The 12,926-nt window shown below is 40.5% G+C and overlaps 1 protein-coding gene across 1 annotated transcript in view; it reads left to right on the forward strand.

The window, feature by feature from the left end:
- LOC137592155 (natterin-3-like) overlaps positions 1-12,926 on the forward strand; it is a 28,978-nt gene that overhangs the window by 13,978 nt on the left and 2,074 nt on the right. The gene's annotated exons all lie outside the window — the stretch shown is intronic.

A 12,926-nucleotide genomic window follows, 5' to 3' on the forward strand; every position in this document is an offset into this window, starting at 1 on the left:
ATAGCTCTGGACGGGCGGCGGAGGTGCGCATTCAGGCTTGGGTATTCTGTCTGCAGTGACGTGCTGTGAGATTCACGGAGGTGAGACACTGACGTTAAAGTCGGTTCTGGGAGGAAAACAGCGTCATATTTGACAGTAAATTAGCAGCCTGACATTAAAAACTAGTTAAAAATTGTTTAGGACACACAGCAGCAAATAGCTGCACCTCACCTCCGACTGGACTATCAATCGACTTTACTGGCAAATGTGACGCTGTTTTACTCATAGAACTGACTTTAACGTCGGTGTCTCACCGCCGTGAATCTCACAGCACGTCGCTGCAGACAGAATACACAAGCCTGAATGCGCCCCTCCGCCACCCGCCCAGAGCTATCAACTACATTTGTAAATCAATTGCAGCACACCTGACACCTTTATCTAGCAGTGACTCTGCTCTTGAAATTTCAGAAAAGGCTGGAAGTTCAGCTTTGAGGGTCTTTCTAGCAGCCTGACATTAAAAACTAGTTAAAAAATTGTTTAGGACACACAGCAGCAAATAGCTGCACCTCACCTCTGACTGGACTACCGATCGATCGAAACAATATTTAATTAATAAACGAAGACGAACGTCAGAGCTTAAATATTTGCTTCGAACTTCAGATCAGGAAATAATCCACTCTGTTGGCACTGACTGCACTCGTAATGAATTTAACCAGTTTTTAATGTCAGGTTTTTTAATATACGTGTTGACTTCTTTCTAAGATGGCAAAGTGATCAAGTGATCAGGTTTCCATGATGAGGCTCAGAATGGCTTATTGACATAACATTAGGGGCCATTCAAAGGAAAACAGGAAGTCATGAATGCAATCATGACTGCCTGAGCAGAAAAGGCTCAATCTAGTGGACGGATTGCGCAACTACAGCTGCTGCAGTTTATCAAATAAATGTTATTTCTTTTTTATTGTGTGCGCCTTATAATCCGGTGCGCCTTATATATGAAATAAATTATAAAACAAACAAATGATTGAGGGTGCGACTTATAGTCCAGTGCGCTTTATAGTGCGGAACGACTGTACTCTTTGATAGTCAATGCCCTCTTTAGAACTGTCTACACATCCACCCATTTGCTTTCACCGCTTTATCCACTGTCACAGGGAGCTGGAGCCTATCCCAGCTGGCTTAGCGCTGCCGCCTCACAACACGGCGGACCCGGGTTCGAGTCCCGCTCTGTGCGGAGTTCGCATGCTCTCCCCGTGTCTGCGTGGGTTCTCTCCGGGTTCTCCGGCTTCCTCCCACCTCTAAAAGCATGTGCTTCAGGTTGAGTGGCCGTTCCAAATTGTCCGTAGGAATGAGTGTGTGTGTGTGTGCATGGTTGTATGTCTTTGTGTGTGGCTCCGCGGTGCACTGGCGTTGTGCCAGGAGTGTCCCCTGCCTCATGCCTTATGCCGCCGAGATAGGCTCCGGCTCCCCGTGACCCGCTGCGGCGGATACAGCGTTGGTAATCTGAAGATGACTGTACCACTATGTGGCAATGATTTATGGTTACTATGTCATTAAGGCTGTTGTTTATTCTACAACAATTGAATAAATAAGATATTTGTGTGACAGAACAGGAAAAAAACAGCTCGCACACAGTTTATAAGCCCTTCAATTATTTGTTTACATGTTAAATTAGCATATACAGTATGTTCAATATGTTGGTGAGGTCAAAGTTCTGCACAGCTAACAGCCCAACAAAAGAGGGACCACAGATAATCACAAACCAACACATCGCAGAACAAGCCAACGCTACCGTGACAGTGGGTTAATGGGAGATTGTAGTCCTGAGATTAACCTCTCAGGCTGTAGAAAACTCCATCTCCGCTGATCAGTGGACCATCAGGATTCCATGTAAGATTATACGATGACAATAAAAACGATGGTAATAAAAATCAGTATTAAAATGAGAAACTAAATTTTAAAAATTACATTGTCATCAACATTATAAAATTACGTAAAATCATAAAGAACAAAAATAAAAGTAAATAAAGCCTTTAAACATTTATCAAAGTAAAGAGCAGATTGAAAGAACAAAATGACAAACGGCAGTGGCTCAGTGGTAAAGCAGGCGGTGGAGCGGGTTGTCCCATGATTCAAGATCAGCAGTTGGATTCCCGCTCCCGCCCAAAAATACCCGGAGGTGAGCTGACAGTGGGAGGTGTCAGCTCACCTCCGGAGCACTGCCGAGGCACCCTTGAGCAAGGTGCTGTCCCCTTTACAAATTGCTCATTTCAGGCGCACCAAGAAGGAGCTGCCTGCCACTCTATCTCCCTTGCATGCCTACAGGCCCCCTTGTGTGTGGTGTGTGTATTACAGGGGCCTGTACACACTAATATGCATGCATTTGATTTGATTGACTAACAAAAACTAGAGTGTGCGTTCTTAATTTCCCTTCAGGGATTATAACAGTGTATTAAATTAAATTTAAATTAAATTAAATTAAATTAAATTAAATTAAATTAAATTAAATTAAATTAAATTAAATTAAATTAAATTAAAAACTGGTTTGGAAACAAATCTTAAACATTAATTTCATTAAAGAAAAACTGTATCCCTAATATTGAAGAAAAAGTTGATAATAGAAATTTTGTAAAATGCAAAGGATTGTACTTCTAATGTTTAACAAACTTGATTGACACTATTTTATATCTATTAGCAGGACTTAATGTATTTTGGATATGTTCTGAATTCATTCAGCACATTAGATCATAACATACATCTCCTATATGCTTTACATCTTTTTTATTTGTCTGTGTGTCCAAAAATGACTTGAACAGTTGCTTCGGGCACAAAACTACTTCTTACTGTTTGTATCTCATTAAAATAGTCATGGCCTTGTAGTTCAGCTGCCTTTATGAGATGTTTCCCTGATCACTGTCACTCTGAGTGCAGGCAGCCATCTATCCAACCACCCCAACCAGAACTGCTCACTCAGCTGAAATGAAGCCTGACAGGACCTTCAAGGGCACCGCAAAGTGCAGGCCTGCTTAACACTCACATCAGTTGCTCTCTCCGGACTTCTAGTGTTCAACCAATCTGCAAAATGGGCTGCTTTAATGTCATCAGTGGAAAAAAAACAAAAACTAAGCATATCTATACAATGTTCAGTATGTTTTCTCCTGAATTGTATGCATCAAGGATAAATATATGACAATATATCCCTGGAACAACAACTATTCTCAGATCACACGTGAAGATTGCTGCACTGATAGAACCAAAGAAAGTTTTGGCTGAATATTTTGTCTTACTGAGAAACAAAAAAGTACCCATACCTCATTAGTATTACCATCATTAAATAAAATCTAAGTGTTTATGTATATATGCACCGGTAATATGAATACTTATCCATGGGCCTGGACACATAAACACACCATACGTAAAAAGAGTGTCAGATAGACTGATGAGTCTGAAGCTAGAAATTGAGGGTGTGATGTTCAGTGTTGCTAGTGGGTATGCTCCACAGGTAGGATGTGAGCTGGAGGACAAGGAGAAATTCTGGTTGGACTTTGATGAAGTGATGCAGAGCATACCTAGAAGTGAGAGAGTTGTCATTGGTGCAGACTTCAATGAACATGTTGGTGCAGGAAACAGAGGTGATGAGGAGGTGATGGGCAGGTTTGGTATCCAGGAGAAAAATGCAGGACAAATGGTGGTTGACTTTGCAAAAAGGATGGAAACGGCTATAGTGAATACTTTCTTCCAGAAGAGGCAGGAACATAGGGTGACCTATAAGAGTGGAGGTAGAAGTACACAATTAGACTACATCTTGTGTAGACGGTGTAATCTGAAGGAGATCAGTGACTGGAAAGTAGTGGCAGGCGAAAGTGTAGCCAAACAGCATAGGATGGTGGCATGTTGGATGACTTTGGTGGTGAGGAAGATGAAGAAGGCAAAGGCAAAGAAGAAGACGAAATGATGGAAGCTGAAAAAGGAAGAGTGTTGCATGACTTTTAGAAAGGAGTTAAGACAGGCTTTGGGTGGTCAGGAGGTGCTTCCAGATGACTGGACAACTACAGCTAATGTGATCAGGGAGACAGGTAGGAGAGTACTTGGTGTGTCATCTGGAAGGAAAGTAGATAAGGAGACTTGGTGGTGGAATGAGGAGGCACAGGAGTGTATACAGAGAAGAAGTGGGACACTGAAAGGACTGAGGAGAGTAGACAGGAGTACAGGGAGATACAGCATAAGGTGAAAGTAGAGGTAGAAGAGGACAAACAAGGGGCTCATGATGACTTCGATGCTAGGTTAGACAGTAAGGAGGGAGAGATTGATCTATACAGGCTGGCAAGACAAACAGACAGAGATGGGATGGACATGCAGCAGGTTAGGGTGATTTGGGATAGGGATGGAAGTGTATTGACAGGTGCCAGTAGTGTGATGGGAAGATGGAAAGAGCACTTTGAATAGTTGATTACAAATACTGCATCTGATACAGATGCAGTATTTGCTTTGAAGATTTTGATGGAGAAGTACAGAGAAGGTCAGAGGGAGATGCATTGGGTTTTTGAAGATCTGGAGAAAGCTTATGACAGGGTGCCCAGAGAGGAACTGCGGTATTGTATGAGGAAGTCTAGAGTGGCAGAGAACTAGGACGTGTATGAGGACTGTAAGACAGTGGTGAGGTGTGCTGTAGGTGTGACAGACGAGTTCAAGGTGGAGGTGGGACTGCATCAGGGATCAGCTCTGAGGCCCTTCTTGTTCGCTATGGTGATGGACAGGCTGACAGACGAGGTTAGACAGGAATCTCCATGGACTATGATGTTTGCAGATGACATTGTGATCTGTAGTGAGAGCAGGGAACAGGTGGAGGAGAAGCTAGAGAGGTGGAGGTTTGTCCTGGAAAGGAGAGGAATGAGGGTTAGCCACAGTAAGACAGAGTACATTTTTGTGAATCAGTTGGACCCAAGTGGAAGAGTGAGGTTACAGGGAGAAGAGATCAAGAAGGTGGAGGATTTTAAGTACGTAGGCTCAACAGTCCACAGCAATGGAGAGTGTGGAAAAGAGGTGAAGAAGCGTGTACAGGCAGGATGGAACGGGTGGAGGAAAGTGTCAGGTGTGATGTGTGATAGAAGAGTTTCAGCTAGAATGAAAGGAAAGGTGAACAAAACTGTGGTGAGACCAGTGAGGATGTTTGGTCTAGAGACAGTGTCACTGAGGAAAAGACAGGAGACAGAGCTGGAGGTAGCAGAGATGAAGATGCTGAGGTTCTCTTTGGGAGTGACCAGGAAGGATAGGATCAGGAATGAGTACATCAGAGGGACAGCACATGTTAGAGGTTTTGGAGATAAAGTCAGAGAGACAGGGTTAGATGGAGGCAAGTGATTTGCTGCGTCGACCCCTGATGGGAAAAGCTGGAAGGAGAAGAAGAAGAAGATGGTACAAACAAATGTTTTTCCTATCATGTTTGGAGAAACTTGATAGGAAAATATTAGGAACAGATCTGGTCTGTTCCTGTCTGTCCTGTGACTCCCTCCATTCCTGTCCACCTGATCCTTGAATGTGTGAATGTGTTTTTGCGTGATGATTTTGATACCTTTGCATAATTTTGACTGCCTTTTTGTGTACCAACCTGTGTTCAGGATTAAACCTATCTTTTGGATATAAGTTGGTCTTTGTCATCCAATGAGTCCTGCATTCCCTGTGCCACAATCTGGACCAAAAACTCTAACCCTATGCGTTAAGCCGTGTGCAAAAGGAACAGCCAAAGTCTCTGAGCAAAGGGCTGAGAGTCCTCACCAAATGACAGGATCTGTGGTGCTCTTCCTAGTCTTGAAACCATATTGTTGCTCGCAAATACTCACTTCTGTCCTGAGTCTAGCCTCTACTCCACATGTGTCAAACTCAAGGCTACATCATTTTATGTGGGCTGCAAGAACATAAAAGGTCACAGTGCATAAAAATAAATAGGTCAAAAGTGTGATTTGACCAAAAACTACATTTCCCACAATGCAGTAATTCAGCCTATTTGGACTTTGACAAACACATTTTGAACAAAGTTAATGTCCTAACATGTGTTTCTTTATTCATTGGATAGTTTGATCCTTGATTGATGGAGTTCTGTGGGTTTAATAACATGACATATTAAAAGGTTTTATGTTATAACAGATCAACGAGCAAACATATTTTTTCTATGTAATTGTAATGTTTGCAACTTGAAAACTTTAAATTCAGAGTTACGGTATTTAACATTAAGGAGTAGTTACATTTATATTACATTACACTGTTACATTTAGTTACATTTAGTTACATTTATAAGTTACACCTGGCCCTTTGAGAACAGCTTTTATACTGATGTGGCCCTCGCTGAAAATGAGTTTGACACCCCTGCTCTACTCATTCCCACAACTTTATTGGGGGACTCATCAACTTCATCCCTATATACTCCTGGAGTTGCACATCACCCTTGCTCTTGAATCCATATAACTGAAATTTAGTGCTAATTGGCTAATAATATCATGCTAACCATGGATGTATTTTAGAAGCTGAACATAATACCCATACCTGCTGCGAAGACTATAACATTTATAGATTCTAGGTTACATCCAGAGAAACTCCAAATGCTGCTGTGTTAATCCCATCATGCACCTGGTATGTGACCAACCACTCAAACCCATCCTCCAACTTCTTGGAACATTTTTCTATCACATTATACAGTAGCTCTGATCATTTGAAACAGATGCAGATGTATGCACAATGGAGATTACTTAAAGCTCACTTGCTGCATCTGAGATTCAATGACTTGACCATCTCTCATGGAGATTCAGCCTTTGTGAATTGATCAGTAAAGCTGCACAAAGACTGATAGGCCCATATTGGGTGGATGGATGTCACAATGTAATTAGGCTGACAGAGAGAGTGAGTTGTAGTCTGTCTCTACATTATATCACTTTCCTTTTCATGCTAATAAATGGTGTCATATAATTACAAAGTCTTATTTAGTTTGCCATAAAAATATTACATCTGAATGCAGCAGGATGTCATGGTCCTCCTTGTCTTTGTGCCAGAAAATACCTTTCTCTTCCTGTATGTACCTATCTCAAGTTGATCTCCTGTTTCTTGTGCCTTTAGATAGATAGATAGATAGATAGATAGATAGATAGATAGATAGATAGATAGATAGATAGATAGATAGATAGATAGATAGATAGATAGATAGATAGATAGATAGATAGATAGATAGATAGATAGATAGATAGATAGATAGATAGATAGATAGATAGATAGATAGATAGATAGATAGATAGATAGATAGATAGATAGATAGATAGATAGATAGATAGATAGATGTGCAGGGGGTGGCTGGTGTTGTTCATGATGGTCCTGAATTTAGACATGGTCTGTTAAGAGTCTGTTAAGACGATCCATATATCTTTTCCTGGCCCCGCCACCACAACACACAATGGCAACATTAATTTTAGTTTCTTGTAGTCGTATTGTTAATGTACATTAGATTATTTCTCCTGTTTCAAGTATGCTCCTGGATCTCTTTTATTACTTTATAAGTGAATCCCTTCAAGGTAACTTGAAGGTAACTTGTTTATTTCTTTTCCCCTCGTGGTGGTTTTGTGTTATTTTATGAATCTTTTTTTTTTCTGGGTCCTGGCTCTCCTTGTACTTCATGTACTGTAGCACAGGATATGGAGCGGCAATGTTCAACTCTAAGTTATGTAGTGGCATCACAGCTGGTAGTGTGTATGTATGTTTGACAAAGAGATGGAGATATAGATAGATGGATAGAGAGAATGTCTATGTTTTATTTATCTCTAGTTAAGTGCCTGTGAGAGCTGCAGTGAAGCTGCTAGATAAGACTATTTCAGTGGAACAGACGATCAGTCTGTTTCCTACTACAGTAATTGGATGGACTCTATTAGATTTTTGTTAAATTAAAACAGATTTCCATCATAACCCTATTAGCATTTTTCAATTTAGGGCTATGATGGAGAATAAATAAAATGGCTGTTGGTCAAAAACACTAGAAGTACTTTATTTTTTATTTATTTTATTTAACCTTTATTTATCCAGGTGAGTCCCATTGAAATTACAGATCTCTTTTGCTAGGGAGCCCTGGCCACATTCACGCTCACATTCACACCTACGGGCAATTTAGGCTGACCAATTCACCTATGGTGCATGTTTTTGGAGGAAGCCGGAGAACCCGGAGAGAACCCACGCAGACACGGGGAGAACATGCCAACTCCACACAGAAAGGTCCCCAGGTGGATTCGGACCTATGACCTTCTTGCTGTGAGGCGACAGTGCTAACCACTACACCACCGTGCTAGAAATACTGCTAGGGATTTTTCAACATGAAGCACTAATTGAATTATTATTCACTTATTTTAGTTTAGAGTTATATAGTTTTTTTTTAAATTTATCGCGCAAAAATAAAAATACGTTTTGTTTCAAATTAGCTTTGAAGGAATCACAGCTATACCTGAAAAATAACTGAATAAGCAATTACTGAAAAAGGAATGTTTTAATGTGAAGATGAAGATTATTTCATGAAGAAATACTGAACTGTTTCATTTTTTTAAATCAAAATGAGTAAATAAGTGAAAGTAAAAAAAATTTGATTAATATCAGCAAATAACATGCATCCTAAATTTTTGTCCATTTAGTTTTTTTCTTTGTCTATCTGTTGCTGCCCTCTGCTGTCCGGACATGCTCCTGGTGTCCTGAACACAACACAATGAGCAAACACAACAAATCTCAATTAAGTGACAATAAATTGCACAGATGTTCTTAGACAAATGAGGATTCACTCATTTAATTTTAACAATTTTTATTGCTTTATAGTGGGCTTTTTAAGCTTTCATAGTATTTCAAGAAAGGAGACCACATTCACTAGAAACTGCATGGAGCCTTTCAGAGTGTATCTGATTTTTTTTTCCAATTTCAGAAATGAAATAGTGGAATCTTTAATCTACCTGTTTAATGTGGGTGGTGTCTGTTGAATGTGCAGATTTGAAACCTGACAACAAAATTTTCTTTTAAGGGAACAAGCTTCATCACTGAAACCACAAAATGCACACATTGGGTTAGGGTGTTTAGGGTGTTTATCCCTCACATTCTAGAGTAGGCATGTGGGCAGGACCAGAAGATGCATATACGATTTGCAGGTTGACTTCTGCAACATGGACAAGACTGTGCTACATTTGAAAAGTCTTGACCAATTTGGCCCTAGTCCAATATACTCTTAGCGGGATTTTCAGTTGAATCAAGCTATGTCTAGCGTAAGGAGTGTACTGAGTACAGAGCAGGTTCCCACTGATCTTCTCTCATTACAGACCCCAAATCATCCTCCCAAAGCCGCTTTGTAGCTTGTAGCTGGGGTGGCAGTAGCTCAGTCCACTAGGTCTTGGACCGGGGACTGGAAGTCGCCTGGTGTGGATCAAAATCATTGGTCAATTTGATGAGCGATACACCATTGGTGTATTGCTCACAAAAGTGAAAATAAAAGTATGCAACATACAGACAGTTCAGGCCAGATGTCACCTGGAGGCGATTTATCAAATTAACATCTGTCCCTACAACATGGACTTCTGAAAACTGAGTCACTTTGTGGTAACAAACACATCAAAATGTTATGATGGAGTGTGTGTTCTAACATTTTTGCCAGTTGGTTTCCCTTGGCAGTGTGGATAACTCTTTATGTTTATTAGAGCAAGCTGTTATGTTGTAATGCAGGAAGTTAAAAGAGAGGAATCCTCCCCAAAGGTCATTATACGTACATTTAAAAGCCAGTCGTCAGCTGAAATATCTAATTCATCCAAGGGGTGGCGCTGAACAATTACACGATCGATAGACAGATACAGTATTGGAGGATGGCTTCACAAGCCATACCTGGAACACATTGTCCCAATATCACAATGCAGAATGTAAAGACTAAAATGTATTGATGTTTAAGCATATTGATTTGGTTAAATATTACATTGTGTACATAATTGGTCCATTCTGTTTGTTAGTACTTGGTAGTGTTGTAGGTTTTTTGATCTATCATTATTACTTTTTTTTGTTTATAAGGTATCTTATAAAGTTTCCATGTTGATTTCATCTACGTACGGACAAGCTGACTTTTGAAGAATTTAGAAGTTCAATTAATGATGTCAAGTCAATTTTCACGGAGTGTTCCTCTCAGATTTGGGAAAATGTTTACATTTTTACTGTTATTTAGTTTTACTCAATCAAAGTAAAGCATGCTGATGGAAAGCACTCTAAACTAAACATACTTTTCATTTCTCTGTTTATTGGATGTTGTTAGGGACAGTTCAGATGAGACTCGACCAGCCCTGTCATGAGTGTGATATACCGAAGGTCACTGATATAGAGCAGATAGGCAGAGTAAGCAGATAAGATACTGTCTTATCAGGCTGTTTTTTACCTGTTCATTAAGCTATCATGATGCCACTGCAGTAATTTCATAACAGGTCAGAAAATCAACACAAAAACAGCAGTGAAGTTAATGTAAATGCAGTAAAATGTACAAATATCTATTCCAATCTTGCTCCTTTTTCTTCTAAATCATTCAGAAATATTGAGTATAAGAGGTCACATTTATTAATTCAGTGTGGTTCTGTCATTTTAGAGTAGATAAATTGCATTCAATTTTCGCTCAATTTGGAATCTCATTTGCCCAAAAGGTAATCAAATTTAACACCTCCACATTACTGTAAGACTAGATACATAGCCATTTGTTTTAAATTTGTAGTTAAGAAACATGCAATAAATCTGTGCCATTTATGTTAACAATACATATAGTAATACAGAATAATATTTATCCAATCCTGTCACTGTCTAATCCAAAGGATGCGATGTTCCACCCCATGAGTCTTCTTCTTTTCCTTTCGGCTTTTCCCTTCAGGAGTCGCCACAGCGAATCAGTTGCCTCCATTTAACCCTGTCTTCTGCATTCTCTTCTCTCACACCAACTACCTTCATGTCTTCTTTCACTACATCCATAAACCTCCTCTTTGGTCTTCCTCGAGGCCTCCTGCCTGGCAGTTCAAAACTCAGCATCCTTCTACCAATATATTCACTCTCTCTCCTCTGGACATGTCCACACCATCACAGTCTGGCCTCTCTGACTTTATCTCCAAAACCTCTAACATGTGCTGTCCCTCTGATGTACTCATTCCTGATCCTATCCTTCCTGGTCACTCCCAAAGAGAACCTCAGCATCTTCATCTCTGCTACCTCCAGCTCTGTCTCCTGTCTTTTCCTCAGTGACACTGTCTCTAGACCAAACAACATCGCTGGTCTCACCACAGTTTTGTACACCTTTCCTTTCATTCTAGCTGAAACTCTTCTATCACACATCACACCTGACACTTTCCTCCACCCGTTCCATCCTGCCTGGACACGCTTCTTCACCTCTTTTCCACACTCTCCATTGCTCTGGACTGTTGACCCTAAGTACTTAAAATCCTCCGCCTTCTTGATCTCTTCTCCCTGTAACCTCACTCTTCCACTTGGATCCCTCTCATTCACACACATGTACTCTGTCTTACTGCGGCTAACCTTCATTCCTCTCCTTTCCAGAACAAACCTCCACCTCTCTAGCTTCTCCTCCACCTGTTCCCTGCTGTCACTACAGATCACAATGTCATCTGCAAACATCATAGTCCATGGAGATTCCTGTCTAACTTCGTCTGTCAGCCTGTCCATCACCATAGCGAACAAGAAGGGGCTCAGAGCTGATCCCTGATGCAGTCCCACCTCCACCTTGAACTCCTCTGTCACACCTACAGCACACCTCACCACTGTCTTACAGTCCTCATACATGTCCTGCACTGCTCTAACATACTTCTCTGCCACTCCAGAGTTCCTCATACAATACCACAGTTCCTCTCTGGGCACCCTGTCATCAGCTTTCTCCAGATCTACAAAAACACAATGCAGCTCCCTCTGGCCTTCTCTGTACTTCTCTATCAACATCCTCAAAGCAAATACTGCATCTGTACTACTCTTTTTTGGCATGAAACCATACTGCTCCTCGCAAATGATCACTTCTGCCCTTAGTCTAGCTTCAGCTACTCTTTCCCATAACTTCACTGAATGGACCATCAGCTTTATTCCTCTGTAGTTGCCACAACTCTGCACATCTCCCTTGAGATGAGATGAAACCCCATGAGTACTGTATGCCAAATTAATTTGTTGTTTGTTTGGGATTTTATTTTAAGGAATGCTATTTTAATTTAGCTCTTGCGCTCTCTTTCTTTTCCCCTTCACTTTCTTTTCCTATGACAACCCATCATGGCTGTCCACTCACAGAATTCCCTACTGCTCTTGCCTTGCTCAGTATGAGCAGTCTAGACCCGCTTTTTACTTTAAAAAATGCCCTCAGGTACATTCCTTGTTATTTTTATAATATTACAATGTTAATAAAATTGACTTGTAAGTTTTAAGTTGTTAAGAAACGTGCTGAGTTGCTGTCATGGAATCTAATTGATAACATCCTTAAAAAGACTTAATTGACCTCCAGACAGAAACCATCAGTTCAGATCTGTCTCATGCTCAACTACTGGCTGAAGCTCCTGCCTTGCTCCAAATTTATTGGAAACCCATGAATACTCTAAAATGAACAGTTAGAACACTTCTTGAGGAAATTAACCTCTCTATCACTTTCTGGTTTCTGGTTCATGTCAGACAGAGTGAAAGTACACAGTCTGATTTATGGTCGAGTCATAAACCACCACATATAAACCCTGAGGCTTCTAGCTGTAGACTCAGTGGGGAGCGACTGCAAGGGTGAGTGCTGCTTATAGTCTCTTCACTGTCCGTTAGGCTCATGACAGTTACTGGTGATCATGTGGCAAGAGTGGCAAGAGTCTGTTTTGATAAATATATATATTTAGTAATTGGTTGCAGTGTTAATCTTGTATATTATAAAATTTCTAATTTTATTTTGT

The sequence above is a fragment of the Antennarius striatus genome, chromosome 3 (assembly GCF_040054535.1).
Source record: "Antennarius striatus isolate MH-2024 chromosome 3, ASM4005453v1, whole genome shotgun sequence".
Classification (NCBI taxonomy): Eukaryota; Metazoa; Chordata; class Actinopteri; order Lophiiformes; family Antennariidae; genus Antennarius; species Antennarius striatus.